The 23,016-nt window shown below is 42.5% G+C and overlaps 1 protein-coding gene across 3 annotated transcripts in view; it reads right to left on the bottom strand.

Annotated features, from left to right (window-relative positions):
- Positions 1-23,016, bottom strand: part of otud7a (OTU deubiquitinase 7A) — a 50,393-nt gene that overhangs the window by 26,610 nt on the left and 767 nt on the right. For 2 of the 3 annotated variants that reach the window (XM_034085472.1, XM_034085473.1), the window contains exon 2: positions 2,505-2,634. The exons of the other annotated variant lie outside the window; for it this stretch is intronic. The gene's annotated coding sequence lies outside the window, so the exon portion shown is untranslated. The remainder of the gene's footprint in view (positions 1-2,504; positions 2,635-23,016) is intronic. 3 annotated transcript variants of the gene reach the window in all.

Genomic DNA, 23,016 nt, shown 5'->3' with positions numbered 1-23,016 from the left:
CGGGCCTCTGTTTGCACCGACCAGGGTTTTGAGGGCTGCTCAGGTCTCTGGCTTTGACCTTAAGAGGAGCGATAGCATGCTGAAGACTTTAAGATACTCTGCCCACGCCTGAGAGCAGTTAGCAGAGGCGCCAACTCTGTGTGCCACATGGCGTGAGCATCCATCAGGTTTTTATTCAGTGTTGTGAGCCGACAATGATCTGGAAATAGAGCTGAAACAAATGCTGTTTTTCCCTGCTGTAATACATGAGTAACATCATAGCATACCTTTACCTGACCATGACGGAACAATTACAGATTGTTCTCTCAGTCAGTGAATTCATCACATGAATAGTAAAAGCTGGCAACAAAAAGACAGCTCAGCCCGGTTTGATTGTTGGCATCAGAGAGAAAAATATCTTTGTTCAAGACCCAGCAACTTTCGTCTTCATCATGTTCATTATTAATGAGTCAAAGCTGCACTTAAGCTGTAGTTTAGCTGACCTACTTACTGTCAGCCATTTGCATTGTGTTGAATGTGCATTATTGTACAGTGGGAGTGGAAGCACATGTAAACTACAGGAAACACAGGGTGGTCAGCTGAAGCAGATACAAGATCATGAGATTATGGTTCATGCATATTATGGTAACAGATCAATATAACCTTAACTGTTTCACTGAAGGAGACGATCGTTTCCCTTTATCGGCACTTATTTCGCGTACATTAACTAAATGTCGACAATGCCAAAAGACAAGCTAACTTTTGTGGGAGATCTCTTAAAGGAAATTTTAAAGGATATTTGCTTTCTCCGAGGACCAAAGAGACAACACATGAGCGCATAATAATGACATTACACTTTTATCCAAAGCGACTTACATACATTCAATACTGTGGCCAACTCCACAGGAGCAATTTGGGGTGAAGTGTCTTGCCCAGGGACACAACGACATGCTGACTGCAGTGGGGTTTGAACCTGTGACTCCCTGGTCCCAACACCAATGCACAAACCACTGCACCACACGCCTCCTGACCCTCTTTATAGGTGGATGCTTAACTCAGTACAGAATTGTAGGCTGCCCATCAAGTGTGAATCAATGTGATGCTTTGCAGGGCTAAAAAACTTGAGTCTTGTGGTGCGGAGCGAGAAACAGAAATAGCAGAATATTATAAGTCATGACCTCATCTTTTCGCCTAAGAACAGCTCCATTCAGATCACTTTCCCTGTGGGAGGTAGTTATGACTCAGAAACACCCAAACGGTGGAGTTTTATTTTCGACATAAAGGCTTGGACTTTCCAGCTTCCTTTGAATCATAATGACAGTTTTCTTATTTGTCACACGCATCATGATGTGTCAGATTTACTAGAACATATTGAAGGAGTGAACTAGAAAAATATCTCCTTTTAAGGAAAAGGCTGACGTTTGTCTATTTTTTTTTCACAAATCCCACAAAACAACCACAATGAGTTATGCAATCTATTTAAACTTCCCAAATCCCCTGCAATGTCAGACGCTCTTGTTAGACTACAGGTACATATTTTAAAAACAGTTCAATAATATATTGTTTAGTTTTTATTAAAGCTAAATCCTACTTTAAAAATAGTGGCCAATGAAGTTTCTACAAATGTTATTCAAGTAGGAGTTAATATGGAACTCAATTAAAACACATTTGGTATACTAGAACACATTTATGTCACTAGGAGCAGTGTAGAATCTAACTGAATACACTTAGCTCCGTACTAATGTACATTGGTAATGTAAGTGTCATTTGATATTACTTTTTAATTTGGCTTCTCTTTATTTTTAAAGGGAAGTCTTGCACTATAAATGTATTACATTTATTTTGACAGCTATAATTACTAGTCAATTTGCTGATAAAGATTGTATATGCAAAACATGCCATCCGCTTATTAAATATGACACATTGTAACAATTTAATTAACCTTATAGTATATAATGTAGTTCAAATGATCTCCAGGTGGTCAAATCACACCGTGGAAGTAAAATGCTATTACCATCATAATCTATCAGTAACAATAATGCAATAATATAATACTGTATATAACAGAATGACTGGAGCCATTCTTTGGCATAACAAACAGCTTCACTTTTGATACATGCAATTTGATGCTAATCGTTTTTCTGCCAACATTTTGAATTCAAGACTGTAATGGAATATCTTTTAAGGTTCTTATTGCTTTGTTTACATCATTGAAAGAGCTGAGTAATGATCAGGACAGGATGTATGTGAGCTTGACTCAAAATAGACCAGAGTGCCTTTTTCTATCCTGAGTGAACAACAATAGAGGTCTATGACACACAGTTATAAACCCTAATGCCAACACAAGTTATACTTCAACAAATAGATACATTCATTGTTGGTTTTGATCTTTTCATGTGATTTATTGTTAATCAGAAGAATACAGCGAATAGTTCCTGCCTCATCCCTTTAAATGTTATTGAACAGCTGTCAGTGACGATGTGGATGAGTGTGACTCAGCATTCTTTGTCATTTATCAAACTTACTTTCTGTATTATTGCTGAGGGGGGTTGAGAAGCCATCTGAGAACCACGGGACTGTCCGGACCAGACGCAGCTCTAGTCCATGGTTTCAGAGGCAGCAGAGGAGAGAATGACAGCGGGGATGCAGAGAACCCTGAAACACACACACACACACACACACACACACACACACACACACACACACACACACACACACACACACACACACACACACACACACACACACACACAGAGATTGTTATATCCCTGAAACGAAAGTTATAGCCCTTTGTTCTGATTGACTGAGTTCAATTTGAAGCTGCTGTAAAAACACCCGACCGACACACACCTGTGACTGAATCAGTGTTAATATGCTAATCCAAAATTACCCCTCAGGACATAACTTATATCATGAGTAATTTAGAAATCCCTTGGTCTACTGACTTTTCATCAGACTGACAGAGCATCGCTCTTAAACAGACAATATGAAATTATTGATTATAATTTAAAAAGAGTAACTTCTTAATTAATTTTTACTTAAATGTAATATAACATCGCTTGATGTCATGCTTGAATACTTTGAGAACAGGATTTTAGGCTGCCTCATGATGTGTACGACTACACCTGGCAGCTGTTGTAAGATCTTAAAGCTGATTAATTTCTTCTTCAAAAACATTCCCTTAAACAGCTCAAACTGCCTACATTTTAGGTAGCAGCAGCACTTAAAAGCAGCAGCACTTTTTCTTAGCCCCCACCTTCTGATGGCGTAATCACATTTTTTAGCTTCTCACACAAAGATGCAGGTGTTTATGTGACACTGACGTGGTAAAGAAAGTGCAACGCCTCACAATCTTTGCTTTTTTACGTCACAAAACGCAATTTTGCTGATGCCGGTAAACAGGGGAGAAGGTCAGTGTTGTTGTTGTGTTATAGAATGATCCTGCATGATACAGCAGGCAGAGAGATAGGGAATATTAGTGTGTGTTGACAAACTCACATGGAGACAGTGAGAAAAGAGTGTGAGAGCAACAGTGGAAACTCAGAGGATACTCTGCCCGGCGGATCGCACCGGCCGACGCCTCTCTCCACCCTTTCAGCAGAACACTGCGAGTGCTGAAGGGTTAGCGTCAAAGCCCTCCTAAGTGGGACTGAAATATCCTTCAGTGTCATGCATAATTCACACAAACAGTAAAAATGTTCACATACTGTATGTGTCCTCTGTTTATTGGTGAAATCTATTATAGCGACGTTAGACACAGCAATACTTGTTACTTTGAGATCAGAACAGGCCTTCACCTAAAATGACAACAAGTCTTTCAAACTGTATACAATGTATGACAGTTAACGCCGACTCTTTACAACTATTATTATTTGTCCTGAACCATTATGAACAACAGTGAAACAACAACATCTACTTCAACCAATACTGTGAGGCCAACATATTAGTAATGGCTATAACAAATGGTGTTCAGCAGGGCCTGAAATAAATCATGAATATAACACTCAAGTAGAAGTTACTTGACTAATATTGTCCCCAAGTAAAAATAAAATTACTTATGTTGGAAAATTATAAAGCGTAACTTAAAAAATAAGCTTGTCTGGGTAACAGTCAAAATTAAAAAGGGCCATGCTAACCAGTTTAAAAGTTACATTTACACTACATTTTGCATTTGACTTTCCAAAGGGACTTGTCAGTGTACTGCTCAACGACACGTGACATGGGCATGAGGAGCTTGAGGGGATCAGACCGCAAACCTTACTATACATTTTTAAATCTGCCAACTGAGGTACAGCCGCCCCTCGTATGAACTTTCTTCTCATTGGGTCACAGTAACTTTACTGTCGACATTCTGTAGCAAAAATAACTAAATACATTTACCCAAGTACAGTACTTACTACTTAAGTAATCAAGTTCTTTACATGAGTATTTCCATTTATTCTATTCTACTTTAGCATTGTCACTTTTACCTCACAGCTGAAGTGTGCTAGTTACTATGTGATCTGCTTTTAAAATACAACAAACAGTGGGAACACAAAAACTGAAATATTCCAATAAAAGCCTTTATTGTAAAATCATTTGCAATTTAAGTATATATTAATGCCAAAAGCTTATATTTTTTTAATGCAAGATTATTACTAATGAAGTATTTTCATTATGTGTCCTAGATACTTCTTATATAACATATTTCTTTCAGTACCAATTCATTAAGAGCAAATACTTTATTACAAAAATCAGTCAAATGATAATAACAGATTTTAGAGTTTATGCAAGGCTCTTCAAATTGACGCTAAGTTACATTACATGTTTCCACACTTGGTTATAAGTTAGAGTGTGTGTGAGGCTGTTGTATTTGCTGTAAAGTGTCTCTACTGTAGGCTATTTTTATTATATGTACAGCACTTTGGCTCGACCAAAAATCGTTTATAAATGTGCTCTATAAATAAAACTTGATTTGAGGATATTGGTTGATAAGATAAACACACGCTGTTTACTTGGGGGGTGGAAACGCGTACAGAAGGCCCGGGGGCCAATCGTGCGCGAGTGCATCCACGCCTAACGGCCCCTACACACGGCGGCGTGCGTTGCCGCTTGGCGGTGGGCGTGTCTTGAGCTTGGGGAATCAACGCGAGCAGCCCGACCAACAACCAACCACATGAATGTCCCGCCCCGGACATACAAAGCAAAGCATTCATGCTACATCCATGCTGGCTAAATATACTGTCTATGCTTGCTAGCTGTCCATTCAAACGAAATACACTGGATATAAACTCCCCAAACAAGCGAAAACCTACCAGTTTCCCCCACTGTCTCTGCCACCTCCCCCCATGCCTGGCTCCTCCGGTTTGTATCCCTGTATGTTCCCTACCGCCACGATCATTTTCTCCTCCTTTTGTTGACATATGGGAAATAACTGCGGTCTGGCTCTCCCAACATACACCCGGTTTGATTGGCTACTGCTTGTACTGTCAGATTTACATACGAGGGATTTGATTGGCTGACGCCTCCGTCGAGGCGGCAAAAGTAGAACATTTCTCTACTTTTGCAGCGAGCACCTCGAGAGAAGCTACGCTTTACTACCAGAATGCAGTTCGGCAAATCGTGACGTCACCCCATTCAAAGTGAATGGGTAGAAGCGTTGAAGCGGCAACGCACGCCGCCGTGTGTAGGGGCCGTAACGGTGCATTCAGATCACGCATCGACAAAGAACAGCTGACACTGAGCGTTGTCTTTCGATGCGAACAGATCCACCGCGGCTCTGCCGTAACGCACCCACAGCTGGCTCACAATCCTTGGATGTAGAGTCCAGTCTGCATACAGTGGTGTAACTCTGGACAGTAGATCTGCCCCGAGGTTCATCACTCCCGGTACGTGTGTCGCTCTCAGAGAGAGGAGACGTCTACCGCTCCATAGGATAAGTTTGCGCGCCAGTGTGTGTAACTGGAGAGAATGCAAACCCCCTTGGCGGTTAATATATGATATTGTGGTCGTATTGTCTGTCCTCACGAGGACGTGATGTCCCCTGAGGAAAGGCAGAAAGCGTCTTAGGGTGAGAAACACCGCTAAAAGCTCCAGGTAATTTATGTGCGCCCGCCGGAGGTCTCTGCTCCAGAGACCCCTCACCGGGCGACCTTCATAAATACCTCCCCAACCTGTCAGACATGCGTCCGTGGTGACCACTTTCCGTGAAAGGACAGCACCCATGGGCACACCTCGTACTAGAAAAGTCGGGTGCAGCCAGTGGCGCAGTGCCATTACGCATTTCACAGTAACCATCAATTTAGTTTTAGGGCGGCCAACCAGCGCTGAAACTCCCTCATGTTTAAGCGTCCCAGTCGTACGACCAGGATAGCTGACGCCATGAGCCCCAGCAATCGCAGGCATGATCTGAAGAGAACATGTTTGCGCAGCTGGAAAAGAGCAAGATAAGCTCTGAAAGCTTTCACTCTTTCCGCTGACAAGCGAGCTGAAAAGGGCACCGAGTTCAGGCGTAAACCCAGGAAGAGTATAGTCTGCGCGGGGCACAACATGCTCTTCTCTGTATTTATTATGAAACCCAGGTTGAGCAGGTGCTTTACGAGGACATATGTCTGCGTAACAGCCTCCTGCTCCGACTGTGCGAGAAGCAGCCAGTCGTCCAGGTAGGTCGCCAGGCGAATACCCTGTTGTCTCAACGGGGCTATCGCGGCTTCCGTACATCGTACAAACACCCTTGGACTGAGAGACAGACCAAAGGGGAGTACTCTGTATTCATAACAGATCCCCTGAAATGCGAATCTCAGATATTTCCTGTGTGGATAATATACTGGGATGTGAAAATACGCATCTTTCAGGTCGACTGATGTTAACCAGTCATTTTGTCCCACGAGCCGCAGCAGAGATGTGTGAGTGAGCATTCTGAACTTATATCTTTTTAGATATTTGTTCAGAGCCCTTAAATCAAGTATTGGCCGAATTCCGTTCCCTCCCCGTTTGGGAACGAGGAAGTACTTGGAATAGAAGCCGCCCTGACTCTGCTCGGCGGGTACAATAGATATAGCCCTCTTTTCTAGGAGTGAGAGAATCTCTTTCTCCAAAATGAGGGCTGACTCTCCTCGGGCCTGCGAGTGCAGAATGCCCGAGAAGCGAGGAGGGGTGACAGCGAATTGGAGTCTGTAGCCCCGTGTTACCGTCTTGAAAACCCAAGCAGATGATGTGAGCATCTTCCACTGCATGCTCCTTAGAGCCAGTGGAGATGTCACATCTCCTCCTCTGAGTGTCTATTTGTTGTGTTATGGGGCCCTCTAGTGTCTGAACACAGTGGTGCCCCTTTTCGACAATACCCACCGACACTGCGCATGCGCGTGACGGTGGTGCCTTCACAACCCCAGCCGGCACTGCGCATGGCGGTGGTGCCCTTAAAGCCCCAGCCGGCACTGCGCATGCGCGTGGCGGTGGTGCCTTCACAGACCCGCCAGTAATCCGCCTTTTGAGAGATACCGTAGCTGCTCCCAGAAGGGGAACAATTGACGGGCTGTTTATTGGTTTTATTGATTTTCCTTTCATTTTTTTGAGCTGCGCCCTCGGCCTGAAGCCTGGATGCGTCAGCGGCAAATGTTTTATAACAAAAGAATCAACCAATGTGTGACATGTGTTTGTGCGGACTTGAGGATGGTGTTGAGGCTTCTCTCGAGGCGGCGGGAACACATTCAGAGCTGGGGAATGAACTTCCAGCTCTGTCACAGAGGGGAGAAGGAGGGGCTGTCACACCACTCGCTTCTTCTTCCTCGACTGCTGGCCGAAATTCTGGGTTGGCTGAGCCTGAGCTGCAGCTGGAACCGGAGATTTTCTAGGCCAGCTTGCCCTTGTCTCCAGCCTGGGCTGGGGACTCGGGGTGGGCTGCAACCTCTGCGTCTTCGGTGTTTTAAACCGAGCAGAGTTCGAGGCAGCTTGGGGCGAAGGACTGCTGCTGCGAAGGCAGCGGCTAGACCCTTCGAGGGAGGCAGAGGTGGAGTGCCTCATCCTCCTTCTTCTTCGTCTCACACCTCCTTTGCATGGAGGCGAGAGCGGAGCCGAAAATTCCCTCGGGAACGATGGGCATATCCAGCACATCCTCCTTTTCCCGGTCTGGGAGGTTGGTGAGGTTGAGCCATCTCGCTCTTTCCTGCACCACCATGATCCCCATTACCTTGCCCGTGGCCTGGACGGCGCAGCGTTGGACACAGAGACAAATGTCCGTGACCGCTGCCATCTCGTCCAGAGTGGCTGCCCCGGGTTACCCGACAGGTCCTCGCAGAGCTCCGCTTGGTAAGCGGTTAGCAGCGAGGACACATTCAGGGCCCTGGCGGACAATGCTGCAGCTTTGTAGGACTTTGTTGACTTTGTCGACTGAAAACGGTCCGACTTTGCTGGCAGCGTGGGGTTCCTGCTCGGTGACGGGCCCACCTTCGGTAGGAGGTGGGCCGCTACCAGCGGTTCCATGGGCGGTATGCGGAGCAGGCCGAGCTTCTCCATTCCGTCACAGTCTAGGGAGGAGGCACCCTGGATTGGGACCTTGTTGCTGAAGGGCCGGTCTCTCCACGAGACCGACACCTCATCCAACATCTCCGGGAAGACCGGAAGGAGTTGCCTCTTTTTCCCCGCTGCTTGGGGAAGATGTTTTCCCTTGTAGCAGGACCTGGAGGTCTCCTTGGCCATTTCAGGCCACGGGACGTTGAGTCTGGCCGCAGCGCGTTTACACACGGCCTGCAGGTCCATGCTCAGACCGGGCGAAGCTGGTGTGCTATCGCCCGGGAGAGCAGCCCTCGCTCCAGGCTTTGCAGCCCTCGCCGATGACATGAAGGTGTCCTCTTCCTGTTCATCCGACTCGGACAGGAGGAACGCCAAGGCGTCCTCTTCTTCGTCCTCCTCGTAGTCCAGCTCGAGGACATCCTCCGCGGGTGAGACCATGGTGAGGTCTAACCGGGAGCCCCAGCTTGGTAAAGCGCGGGGACCCGTTCCCGCTTGTCTTGCCGTCACCGGTTCTGTAGCCATCACAGATAATGAGCCCCAGACTGACACGGAGGGGTTCACTCTCTGGCGGACGCCCCCGTGTCTTGCCGGCCGGCGGGTCCATGGACATGGGGGGGTACTGTTCCGACAGGCTAGCTTGTCGTGCTAACCGTCGGCGGATGCTCTTTACGGTGAAGCGGACACAATGTCCGCACGAGCCAGGGTTGTCGATAGCGCCTCGGGCGTGTTCCAGCCCGAGGCAGGACGAACAGACCTGGTGTGTGTCTGTGCCCGAGATCTTCAACCCGCAGCCGCAGAGTCGAGCCACCGAGTCCCTGACTCCTCTGGTGTGAGGGAGAGGGGCGTCCATCTTGTTCGCCTCGTGGCGTGGAGAGGGCCCGCTCTCGACAGGTAGGGTGGGAGAAAAAGATGTTACCACCTTGTCCTTAATCCGGAGAAAAGGACGGTGTGGGTCTTTTATTCCCGGAGAATACTGACTGGTGTGACAGTATGCTCTTTTAATCCTTTCTTCCTCCGTGGAGAAGAGAAAAGAAAAAACTTCCTCGCTACCGTGGTGTCGGTAGAGAGGGAGCGAGCTAGCAACAGGTGTGCTGCTAGCTTAAAAAATCAGACCTACCTTACTTTCTCGGGGAGAGAAGGGCGAGGTCGATTTTAATACTAACTGCGTTAGTACTACCGTCTTCATGCGAAGGAGTAGCCGGCGAGCGCCCGTCGACCGAAATGGGTATTTGGGTTCAGTCTGTGGACTGTTAAGCTTGTCCGGCTACTGTAGAGATGTGCTCTGAAGCGAGAAGAGGTGTTTGAATGACGCATGCGTCGTGGAGCAAGCTACTTATAGGGGGTGAATTCCCTGACGCTGACGTCAAGATCACCAGCCAATCAGGATTGGCGTAATGAGATTGATGCTTCTGTTTGCTCCTCGATGAGGCGCATCCCATAGTGAGACATCGAACGGAGTGTTATGAATGAGAACAAAGAATTGTTTCTTAATCATCTGTACACTCAGCACTGCTTAACACACTGCATCGAAACAGTATTAAATTAATTTCACATTATTTTGCTTTAGGCATCGACATGACATCAATAAAACTCCTACTCTAAACATGCAAGCTCAAATATTTGTTCCTTATAAATAACAGCCGTAATTTAGATGCAAGCACAAAAGCAGAACGGACTATTATAAATGAGCCCCCGGGAGCTGTGTGAGTTACCCCGCTGAGAGCTTTACGTTGCTGATTTTTAAAGTACGAAAAGACAAATTTTTATTAAGTGACATTTAAAATGCCATACCTCAGTCTTGTTTTTCTTTACCAAAGCATAACCATCAATCATTTGCAGCTGTCAGTCAAGTTTTTTTCCATCCTACCTGTGTGAATTCTTCAACTGCAGGGTGATTCAATATAATCCACCTATTTTCAGAGATCTATTGTCAACTAGTGAAATTATAAATAAATAAAAAGCTTATAACCACAGCTGGTTTTGACCCTGCCTCAAGCAGAATGGAATTTAAAAAACCCTTACTCGATGCTAATGCTGTACAAAAGATAACCGCCCACTACTTCCTCTTTTAGGTTCATTATTTGACGCTTTAAACCACCAGTCGACATGTTGGCTGATCAGAAAGTGTGAAAAGACTGAATACCTTAAAGGAAAATTGATATACACTCAGTTTCCACCGTCACAAGGTAATCTGTGAATACAGAATTTATTTTCCATAACCATCACTACATGCAGATTTGCCCCAGGCTATTCTTACGTGTACATACACAGTCATTGACAGTAATAGAATGAGTTATAGCTGAGATAATTGTCTCCATAATGAGCCATGATCGCCCACATGCAAGGCAGATACACAGCAGGTGGGAGGTGAACATACTGTACACACACTCACACTCTCTTTACACTGCCTCTCCTCTGTAACTGGAATATGTTCCAGAAGCATTGTCCATTTAATGGTAATGTTAAGAGCAGTGAGTACATAGGCAACGGTTCTCTTGTATACACTTTTAAAAAGCAGCTTCTATTTTGCAAATGTGAGTTCATTTTAATGTCAAAGTACACCCGAGTGCTCCAAGTGGACTTTATGCTACAGCAGGAAATACTGATGCTGTTAAGGAAAAATCAATTGTTTACACATTGTTAGGTATCATATATTTATGTTTAATGCATTCCAGGAGTCTTATAAATTATGTTTTTGTTTCCATGAACCAGCCTTGTCTGATTATAATTAGACTTCTGATTTCAATTAAAGCTTTCCACAACCCCTCAAAGAAAAAGAAAACGCAATTTCCTGAGCAGAAACACCTCACAATATGATGCTATTTGATACACTAAATAGCATCATATTGTGAGGCTATTTGTTGCTACTGTCAAACACTGGTATCTTTCTTTTAAGATGATTGTATGATTGTTCTTCTATGAATGTGTTAGCAAAGCAGACAAGTTGCTCAAGTAAATAACGTACACCCCTTATTGTCAAAGATAAAAGGCAATCAATAAACTATAAGATGAAATGATGGTTCTTTACCTACAACACACTTAGCTGAAGATAGCTGGGGGGAAATGGGAAACAATCAACATGTTGTTTTGTACATAATCACAAACCTCTGTAATTGCTGTTGTGACTCAATCAGCCAATCAGGAACAAAGACAAAATAGAATGAACACAAATCCTGTTGTCGTACCTTCCGTCCTTTTTTAGTTTAACAGTGAAAGATGAATTGTTTATTTATTTGGAATGAAACAATTGGTTGATTAATGGATTACTTGATTGACAGAAATTTGATGTGCAACTAAATTGCTCTGATTTTTTCTATCTTTCTCTTTTTGGATATCACTTGGCTTTTGGAGTCATCCCCATTTGGGCATAATGGGCAAGTAACAGGTATTTTTCACATATTTGACAATCAAATGTGTTTTATCTGCCATCCAATAATAATGATATGTTTTGGATTGATTGCTCTTAATGAGGAAATGTCTTCATCTTGAAACAGTTTTACTATAGATTAACAGAGATACTTATTTCTCTACTGATAGCTGATTGTATGAATTATGCCTAATTAATGCAAATGTACAGATGCCATTGCCACGTGATATTTATTAAAGGCTAAATACTGGAAATGTATATTTTTCAGCTTGTAGATAAAAATGAATAAAAAAGGAACAGTATACTAAAATATTATTAGATATGAGACATTGGACTAGATTGACTGATGCATGTTTCTCCAAAGCTCTCCAGGATAGTACAAACAGTAGTCCAAACAAATCGAATGGATATTTAAGACCTGCAACCGGAACCCTTACTACAAAACAGTGTCAAAAGACCTGTCCAGGTAAGATTTGGGCTTGTTGTTTAAATACAAATTAAGTTACTCAAACCTCAAGGGAGTCAGATCCCTCCTCTGCTGGACAGAATATATTTTGGATTCTTTAAAGCAGGCAGAAAACAAAATCTTCTATTCTGGCTCGGACACACAGCTCTGAGCTTCATCGCCATGTGTGTGAGCATTGCTACAGTTAGCAGGGCCAAGCACTCAGACTCAAACTGCTGTGTGCAACACTGGAAGACAAACACCCCATGATCCGTCTCTGGTGTGCCGAGTGGTGAGTACGCAAATGTGTTCATGTGTGCCAAAACACTTACACATTGCATGTTCGCTACTCATTGTGCCCTCGGTGTGTTTACCAATCTCAAAGCCAACAGAGCAAGTGCTGCCATAAAGGGCTGCCAAAACACAGACTAATAAGAGACGCCATTCAATCCAGTACTTATTCACATGCCTGTGCAGTGTGCACACTCACAGCAAAATGTCAAGTCACCCTCTCACTTACGGTCAGAAAAAAAGCCTGTTTTCACTGAAAACTGGCTATTTGCAACTTTATTACTAGGATACACTAAAACCAGAACGTTTCAACCATAGTTGTTGCACAATTTGTACTGATGTAATTCAATGAATGAAGGCAGAAATACAGCAATGTAAAAACACTGTTACATCAGACTCGGGTAATGTGTGTTAGGGAAACGATTGAGCAAAGATTCCATGGAAACAAATCATTTCCACCTTGCATCAGTACTGAGTAATCAACACAATCCATTAGCGTGCTTCATAACACAGCACACTTAAGAGGCATGGAAAATGCATGTAATGGGATATTATAATCAGGGCTGCACATAACAGCGCAGGTGCGCATGCTGCCAAAAAAAGAGCACCGGATCATTTGAAAAAAGGCGCATTTGCGCACCAACATAGAGAGAGAGAAGAGAGAGAGAAAAGAGAGAAGGGAGAAGAGAGAGATAGAAAAGAGAGAAGAGAGAGAGAGAGATATTTGAGTTGCATAAGAACTGGTAAGATAGCTATCACGTGAAGGGTCTGCTTTATGCACTCCGCACAACGAGGCTCCAGTATGCTAAACTAGAGAGAGAATCGCTGGCAAGGGGGCTACAACTACAACAAGATGAACATATTTGACCGTGATTTACACCTTCCGGCGCAGACTGAAAACTCATCTCTTTCGACTCCACTTCGAGCGATAGAACTATTAACAAAGCACTTATATACTAATAAAGGGCTGGCTTATCTAAAGCCAGTTGAGTAGCACTTGAAATGTTTTTGCTCTATGAAGCCTAATGTAATTATATGATTCTGTTTTCTTCAAGTTTGTATTTTGTTGGTCGAACGCACTTATTGTAAGTCACTTTGGATAAAAGCATCAGCTAAAGGCAATGTAATGTCATTTAATTGTAATACACATTTCAAAATGATGCCGAAGTAACAACATACTGATACCGGTTAGTAAAAACCATGAATTAATGCTTTGACAAGTCTGCCCTTTTTAAAATGAGTGTTTTCTAAATGTAGCTTGGCTAAGCTAACGTTATATATGCTCCGACCGTCCACACTCACAACAACGGCCTATACAGACATAAATAAACCAGCGACTGTATTCACCATGACAATGGCAGTCTGTGGTTTGTACTTGTTTAACTTTTGTCTAGTTTCTGAACAGATATGAAGAGCTGTGAGCTCTGAGTGCTAAGAGCTAACGGCTGTGTTGTTTTTTGGGGCGCTCATTGAAAAAAAAAAACTATTAAGAATTTTTTGGCATTACACTACGAGATACATTACGTTTTTTATGAATCGAACAACAGAAAAATAATCGTTAGATTAGTCGACTAATCGATAAAATAATCGCCCGATTAATCGTTTTCAAAATAATCGTTTCCCCCCAGCACTACTCAAGTTAGGCCATTTGGATTTTTGAGAGCTCAATCAATGTCCGTCTCCTCTCTCCTGTCATCACATGTGCCAAGTCCCTCCGCATCCCTCCGTTGTGCTTGATTCACTTTAGGACTTCCCCCGTCTTCAGGATCCACATATGAAAAGTATTTGCTAAGTTCAGAGCACCCTGACACCATGAAAAATCTACTTCTGAGCCCCTGCCTCCAGTGGCAAGATATTTCAAAGACCAACAGCACGAAAGCTGAGATGTTTGGGGGGAAAGACTCAGTTACATGTCAGGCCAACCACCAAATGACACGAGACATAAAGAGAGTGAGACCCTCCAAACTCTTGACCTCTTGGACATTTCTGCAATCAAGCCATGAACTAAAAGTTTCTTCCTCAATCCTTTTCTTAACTCAAAGAAAAGCCAGACGTCTGTGCAGCAGGCCCCTCGCATGCTGCGGGAAAGATGCTGCTGGAGGCAATAATGTCACTTTGCATCTCATTGCTGCGCTGCACACTGCCAGCACAGCATATGCATGGAGAGGAGAGCCGTTGTCAATTGGCTCTAATGCATCATCGCATTAATATTTGAGGTACATTTAAATTAATGCTGCAGTGGACAGCATGCATACTGCACCTGAGGGACATGAGAAAACCTTCCAGTTGTTGTAAGAACGTTTAAAAGCTCAGGGTTTGAATGTGCCATTAAAATAATACGTTTTACTGCTTCATCAAAGATCCTGCAATTCATATTTCCTTAAAGTAAAAAATACAATGTATAAATCAATGAAACAAAACAACTGATAATCATTCTGTCTGAACTTAAAGTCCAGACAAGCTCAGCTGTGTTCGCTGCCTGCACCCAAACAAAGGGCTGGTTGCTGAGGGGCACAGACCCAGATCGTAACCCCTTAAAATGTCAGACTCTCCAGCCCCTATACCACAGCAGCCAATACCGCTTTTTCACGACCGAGCCCTTTGCGACAAAATGCCACAAGCAGACAGCTGTGACTCAAGACCAAAGCCTTTCTGTTGATTTGAAGAAGTGTGCAGTGGATAAACATTACACTAGTGTCAGGTGTATTAATGACATGGATGAAAATGGGAGTTAAAAGCATGGAAGCTATGACCTTGCAGAAACACAGAACAGACACAAATAACTGCCTGCTCTCTGAATACTTAACTTCTCTAAACCAACCTGAGATATACAGACCGCCTAACTGGAGCCAGCTGGTGTTTCCTGTTTGAGTTTGTGCTGAAGGAGGGTCACCTCTCACACAGAAACCATCCTCTCCAGGCAGAAGTCCGACCTACATACTCAACTATTGAAGATATTTGTGAATATACTTTTTGTTTCCTTTTACATGTCAGCCCAAAGGTATGCAGTACATACTAATGATGTTTCTTTTGAATCCACAACTACACACGCACGCATGCATGCACGCACGCATGCACGCACGCACGCACGCACGCACGCACGCACACACACACACACACAGCTGAGCAAAACAGGTACTTTGTGTTCTCTTGTCAACCTGATCATTTCAATTAGGTTTCGTGATAAGAAAATTCAGTGAAACCACATTTACTGCAAAGCAGAGCAGAATGTCAGGTTGGCTCTGCTTCAGTGGAAGCTTTTTTTTTTTAAATGAGCATCTTAGATGTAAAGAGATTCAAGGAAATAATTGTATTGAGATAAAAATCTATTTCAATCATGCCGCAGCGATGACCCCCACATACAAGAATTTCATTATCTCCACAGATCCAATAAGAAAGGAAACACTTGGAGAGATTGTTTGACACCTGTTATTTCTCAGGCTCTTCGTCTCACAATATCGTTATTGTGCAGTGTGGATTGACTGTGCGTCGATACACTCAAGTAGGTAGAGAGGTCAATATCACACAACCTTGTTCTTAATATAGTATCTAAAGAAAAGGACGTGAAAACATATAAACCAGCAGGTTCCTACAAATATGTTCTTATTATACCAGATTATCTATTACCAAGTTTATATTAGTCACCAATTATCTCAATTACTGAATTAGTAAAGTTATTCCTTAAGAATCCTTTATTTAGCAATACCCAGAAAAGGTTGAAATATCAAAAGGGGTGAGATACCAACAAGAAGTGCAATGTGTAGGTAGGTGCAGTCACTTAAGGCTGCAGTTGGCTACTTTCATAAAACATATATTTGCTTTATTTGCTCAAACTCATATGTAGACATATCTGGGTCTCCTCCCAGTGCTACTAATGGCATTTGCAACAGTTTCAAACCCAATCAGAGCCAGAAGTCTCTGACAAAGTGTCAATCACTCCCGGTGAACTGAGCTCAAACTGTGAAGCTAACTTTACTGCTAAACAGTAAACTAATATAAGTTTCAGAAACAAATTGGAATTCACTAGCAGCGATTGGCACTGCAATAATGACTGCTCAGACTGATCTGTTTTGCAATGAAGCGGAAGAACATGATTATTTTGTAGATTATCAGTAAAGTGCCCTACTGTCAGAATATGGTGATATAGTGATTACAAACGGCAGCTTTAAAGGTAATTAATGATAGTGTTTTAGTTTTGTTCTGTTAGAAAGGATAATTAGAGTGCTATGTGCCATCCCATCTGTGTGATCATTAAGATGCCATTAATTTTCTGAGTTCCACTAGTGAGGCAATTTAAGTTGCAATATGGGTGTTAACCGACTTGTGTGGATCCATTTACCACACATATAAAGAAATACATGCAATGGCATGGCTTGTATTCTCCATGTCAAACCCATAGACTGTATATATAAGGTCAAACCACGTTTTACATTTTCTTTCTAACTGAATGTTTTCAACTGTTTGTGATTTAATCAGCCACTTCAGTGGTGGGATGGAAGTGAATCGGAGAAGCCCTCTTAGCCATTATTGGTTTTTTTGTCAATAAAGAATTACATATCACACTTTTTTCTCATGTTTTGGGAAAAATAAAAGTTCACTAGAAAGAGGGAAAATCTATTTGCATTTTCTCTAAAAAGGAAAACATTTTAAAATGTCATTGAATTTGATTATTCAGTCTATTGGCCTTATTGAAGATTGCAATTATTTTCATTACGTAGTACAGGTACTATGTAACGAAACGGTTTCTCTGCATTTGACCCATCCTAGTGTTAGGAGCGGTGGGCTGCCATTATGTACGACACTGAGTTTCTATTTTACATGCACAGTTGCAGATTTAGAAAAAAAGGTTATATACCCATCCTTATAATAATATAAATGCAGCTTCAAATCAAATCAAGTTTTATTTACATAGCACATTTATAAACGATTTTTGGTCGAGCCAAAGTGCTGTACATATAATAAAAATAGCCTACGGTAGAGACACTCTACAGCAAATATAGCACAGATTGTTCAGAATATCAGTATGATAAAAAAAAAAAAAAAAGATTCAGATGCACCATTTAAAAGAAAGATAATGTCTGAATTTCAAATTAACTCTTTCAGAGTATTCTGAAAGACAATATGTATTACAATGTTAACCATGGCCAGTGTTTTCACATTAAAGTTAGTAGTACAATGCTCTAAAGCTAAGAATTATTAAGACTCAAGCTAAGTAGCCGGTAATTACGAAAAATTGTTTTCTCGAACAGGGAGACTAAAATCAGAGTAATGATCTCAGCACTACAATATTTACTTTTACCAAGCAGAGGAAAAGGAGTAAATGCACGTCTGACTATTGTGGCCTGCCAATTAAAGACCTGGTAAAGGAAGCTACAAGAAAACATTAAGTTAACCGCATGGCCCAAGTGCTTCTGGCATTTTACTGTGGATTGGCTGAGGGAACAACAATGTCATACCGATGGGACTGATGCTAACTGCAGTCAATCTTATCTCGCATGCAAACTGTGCCCACTGAGGAAGCTTGACCGTGGCAGACATCAAGGCTGAAGTCGAATAGTCCATTTAGCTTAGGAACCTTCCTAACGGAGTGAAATGACCCGGAAGTCCCTCAGTGGCAGCCATGATAAGTGCCGTTCGAATTCTCTAGAATGATAGGAAAGGAGGTTTCAAACTTCCTTTATAACCTCCTTTAGCTTAGGAACCACTGGACCTCCCTCACCGAAAGGAGAGGAGAAAATGCTGCCCCATGCCTTGCAGCCGCAGCATTTGCCTTCACTCAACAGTCGGCCGTTCACGGAAACAAACGATTATGACGGAGAAGTTATATCATGAAAGCTACGGTGCTTATTAAGTATTTTAAAACGTATGTGGGAACTTGCCAAAGTGCTTTGTTTTGAACGTTCATCAGTATTATAATCAAAAAGAGAAATATGAACATTAGTTTTTACTGAAATTGTCAAATAGAGTCAACATTTCACTGAGCTGTGTGGGGTTTGTTCAACTTTTAAAAGATGTTTGAATGGTGATATACACAGTGATAGATGTTAAGGACTATGTTTATAATAAATACATCTGTATTGATTTTAAGATATTTTCATACAATCATACATATTGGGATCATTAGTATTAATGTGGACCGGAGGGAGAGGGAGACGAGCATACATTTCACTTTCCTTTTTTATTTCAATTCCAACTTTGGTCATGAAGAATATGTTTCTCTGTTGTCCACGTTCATAAAGCAAAGCAGCAGCATCAGAGCACGGTGCAGAGTCTCTAGATGAGTTTACAGTAGTCCCTCGTTCTTATTAAACATCCATGTTGTAGTCCGCTGTATAGAAAACGGTGGTTTCCATAGTTTCCCCACAGCAGCAGACGCACACAATGACGTCCGCTGGCGCATCATAAACACGTCGGATAGTGAAAGTGCATTCGGATTCTCTAAAGTACCGCAGTCTCTTCTCCTAAGTCCTTTTGAATTCTCCTATCCACTATCCCTTAACCCCGTGACGTTTCACTCAGAGGTCAAGGAATAGGAGATAGGGTTAGAACTTAGGAGCTGATTTTTAAACAATCCGAACGCAACCACAGTCTTGTACTTAGTAACTTAGTACAATATGTGTTCTCCAAGCTGGCCTCAAGTGCTCCCACAGAGAGGGCATTCAGTGGGAGTGGGTGCAATGCGGAGGATGTATGTATAACGGTATCAGTAACTGACATTATGTTATGTGACATTATGGTCTCCCTTTTATACTTCAAAGGTTTTAATACCTAACAGATATGGTTATAACAAGTGATTTACTGATGTTCTACGGCACAGATGCTGCTCAAAATATTACCTGGATATTTGTTTATATTCTTTGCAATTTCTTTAGGAACCACACTTCCTGTTAAAGAAGTAAGCATCACTAAATCAACCATAACTAGGTCTCGCACTAAGGTAGCAAAATGACAGATGGCGTACCTGCGCTATATCCAAAAGCATCACGGATTTCAAATAGATTGTATAAATAATATGAATGATTTGGTTTGGTTTCTCAAACATATCTGATTTATTCTTATATCAAATAATCAGTCACACATGGACAGTTCCAACAACCCAATCTATATGTGAAGTGACCTCCCTCAGGGTCCTGACCCCACAGTGGAGAAAGTGTGTAGGTGTAAGGTTGTGAGAGTGTGTGGGAGAGATACAAAAAGTGGTGGGAGGAAACCTGCTGCAGGGTAAATAATCTGAGCAGACTTCCACTTCATATTCTTGGGAAATGAATACAACTTTGAACGTATGTGCAGTTTAGCAATCACAACAACTTCCCTGCAAACCTTCATCAATAGTTTTTTAAAATATCGTTCTTGACCCTTTTAAGTCTCTGATTTCTCTCTCTCTTCCATCACCAGGAAGTAGACAATGAAGATGATAGGAATAGAGCTGAGAAGGGGCACATTTACTCTCCAATGCTCCATGAATAGGTTCTTTTAAACGTTTGATGAGATGTGCTGAATCTTACCTTAGTATGAAAGAAAGGGCATCGACAGTGACTAACAGGCCTAACAACAGCTCTACTGCTCTTTGTTTCTCTCGGGTGGCGTGTAACCTGCATCTCCCTTTTAATATCTCCTTTAACGGAAAAAGAACTGTGAAACAAAATGGAGATTCACAGAGTTTCCACCACACAGCTGGGTTTTGAGGCCTGACCTCTTTTTCTGAATGAATGAAAATGACCTACGATGTGGGCCTGCATGAATCTAAATCTAGTCCCCAAGGGTATCCTGTGCAACAGTGTTTTGTTTGATTTAGAAACTGTTCCCTTGCTGATTTGAGGCAGGACAGGGGATGGCGGTGCGCACTGGGCCTTATGGGGAGAATGGTACACTGGCAGACAGCAGCCAGCCTGCTCCCAGACTCCGCTCCAGACAACAGAGGCAACACAAACGCAATTAGGTGCAGGAGGTGCAGCGCACGTACATCCACCCATACACAAGCTATGTCTGTCAGAGGATATCTGCTTGGCAAAAGATAACACCCGGCACATGTTGCTGCCTGTGTCTCGCTGGGATAACGACTGAGGAAAAGTTATTTGTCACCTATATGTCATTTTCTCGCACCTTCTCATCGGTGAACAATGTGTGCAACTGTTGAAATGTGTACAGACACATCTCAGACACATCAAGCTTCAGAGGTCACTATCCCTGTCATACCATTATAGCCATTATTATATGCATTTTGATAAATGCTATAATAAACGTTTCCAATGTATTGGAATAAAATAACAGTACAAATTCACACATGGAAGGTAGAGTTCATAGTTAGTTAAGTGTAAGTACATTTACAAACAGCACTTATTTGAATGACTTTTGTGTTTAACAGGTGCTCATCTATTGACGTTTAGATGATAAACTTAATGATTAGGTTAATGGGAAAGCCCCCCAAATTCTACCTTGAAATACAATGAGTTCAAACGAGGAGTGTGCCTTGATCATTCATGTCAAGTTGTTTAATGAGTAAGCTGATTTAAAAACAGAGAAGAAGGTGTTCATTCAGACAACATGAAGGGTAAAAGAGTACTAGATCAGTGGTTCTGAACTGGTCAAGCCTCAGGACCCACTTTTTTCCTTCGTCAATAAATCGTGACCCAAAAGTGCGTAGCGATTTATTGACGAAGACCCACCAGTTGAGAACCACTGATCTAGATTATCTCATTGTTGCTCAAATAAAATTAAGCGCTTCGAGATTTGTCTTGGCAGATGAGAAGCGCTATATAAATTAAATGTATTATTATTATTAAATGAGGTTTTTTGGCTCCATAAACCTACAAAGAAGACAACAGGCTAAAGTCCATGCATCCAAACTTCCTTTCAGAAACCAATAGCTCCCTTAAGACTGTGCTTACGAGCCATGTAGGATGTACCGTACTTCTTCAGACATACAAAACAAGCAAATGTAAAACCCAAGATCTGACCTTGCAAACATTGTCAAATCTAGATTCACTAGAAAAAAGGTCATAAATCATGGTTTAGTGGTACCCGCAGTACACTTATTATAACACTTCTGTGATTGAAGTCTACCCACAGCGTATAAGGGAATACTGGTGGATTTATTACAGCTTTATGGCACGAGGCTTACGACTTAATTTGTCTGTGATTTGAAGGTATATCACATATTCACAAACATATTTTAGAATGGGTCGGAGACAATGTTTCTCTTAAAGTATCTGTCCAACATCAAGGCCAGAGCACTGTACAGACTCACGTATGATCACAGAGCAGTGGCTGAGGAAAGGTCGACCCCCCCCCCCCCCTATTTTGATGGGAGTAGGCTCTGTGCCTGCCTCCATGGCCTCCAGCTGACCTCCCTCTGCCTGCAGATAGTACACTTAACTACCCCCACCTGTAGAGATGTCTGAAGAACAGGGCCCACTTCAAAGCCGTGCAGTGATTGGACCATGATTACCATGGGCACTTGACTCATTTCATGTCCTCTGGACTGGAGGACTAAACTTTAGGAGAATCGGGCATGGACACATGGAATTCTTTCAAAGGAGATTGGAGATTTACTGTAAGCCCATTTGGAGAGATTTTTAAGGGCCCACAAGATGATTAATGTTATCTTTTGTTTTGATTCCTGTTCAATTATACCAGAGGAAAAACACACCATTGCTGCTGGGTTCCTCTGGTGTAAAATACAAACACATGTCAATTTAAGTGTTCTAATATTGCTACCAGTGTTTTTTTAACATGATAACTTATGAGTGTAACATTTCCGTTATAGGTTTTTGAAGAAGTAACAGTTGGTAGTTTGTAGTGGGCAACTTGCACAGATGTTGCAAAGGAATGTTCTTTTGTATCAGCAGCACTTTGATAAAGCAGCATTGCCAGAGTGACATAAAAGCCCAACTGGGTTCAACAACAACCGTCATCTCTGCTCTTCTTTTCTGTTGCTCAATGCCAAATGACAGGAACAGAATTCTCTGTGGTACCTGATCAGGTGCCAAGCGCCCTCTCCCATGTGCCCTGCTGCACTGAAGCCCTCCGTGGAGCTGGCATGGCATGGCACGGCCTGGCTTGGCCTGGGAGCTACGGGCCCTGCTTTATAGCTCTGCTCCGACTATTCAGGCTGTCTCAAAATCAGACTGGACTGCTGTCTGCTGCCCGTCTTGCAGACCCAAGTGAAGCATTCAGAGCATTAATAAGTGCCAGAATAAATTGTAATGTGAGGGAAGCAAACAAGTTGATTTGATGTAAATCATCATCTTCCAAATGACCAGGTGGCACAGTTCATTTCACGAGAGTTGTACCCAGCTCAAATATAATCTGATATTAATGATAGATTACAGGTTATATTATGTAGGTCTTTGAAAGGAGGGATATGATTATGGTTTTAAAAATACAATGGCTTAGTGGCCTCACCATCTTTACAGGCAGGCGTAGTAGATATTGTAAACCAGGC

The sequence above is a fragment of the Pseudochaenichthys georgianus genome, chromosome 6, assembly GCF_902827115.2.
Source record: "Pseudochaenichthys georgianus chromosome 6, fPseGeo1.2, whole genome shotgun sequence".
Lineage (NCBI taxonomy): Eukaryota > Metazoa > Chordata > Actinopteri > Perciformes > Channichthyidae > Pseudochaenichthys > Pseudochaenichthys georgianus.
This window is presented reverse-complemented; position numbering and strand designations above follow the sequence as displayed.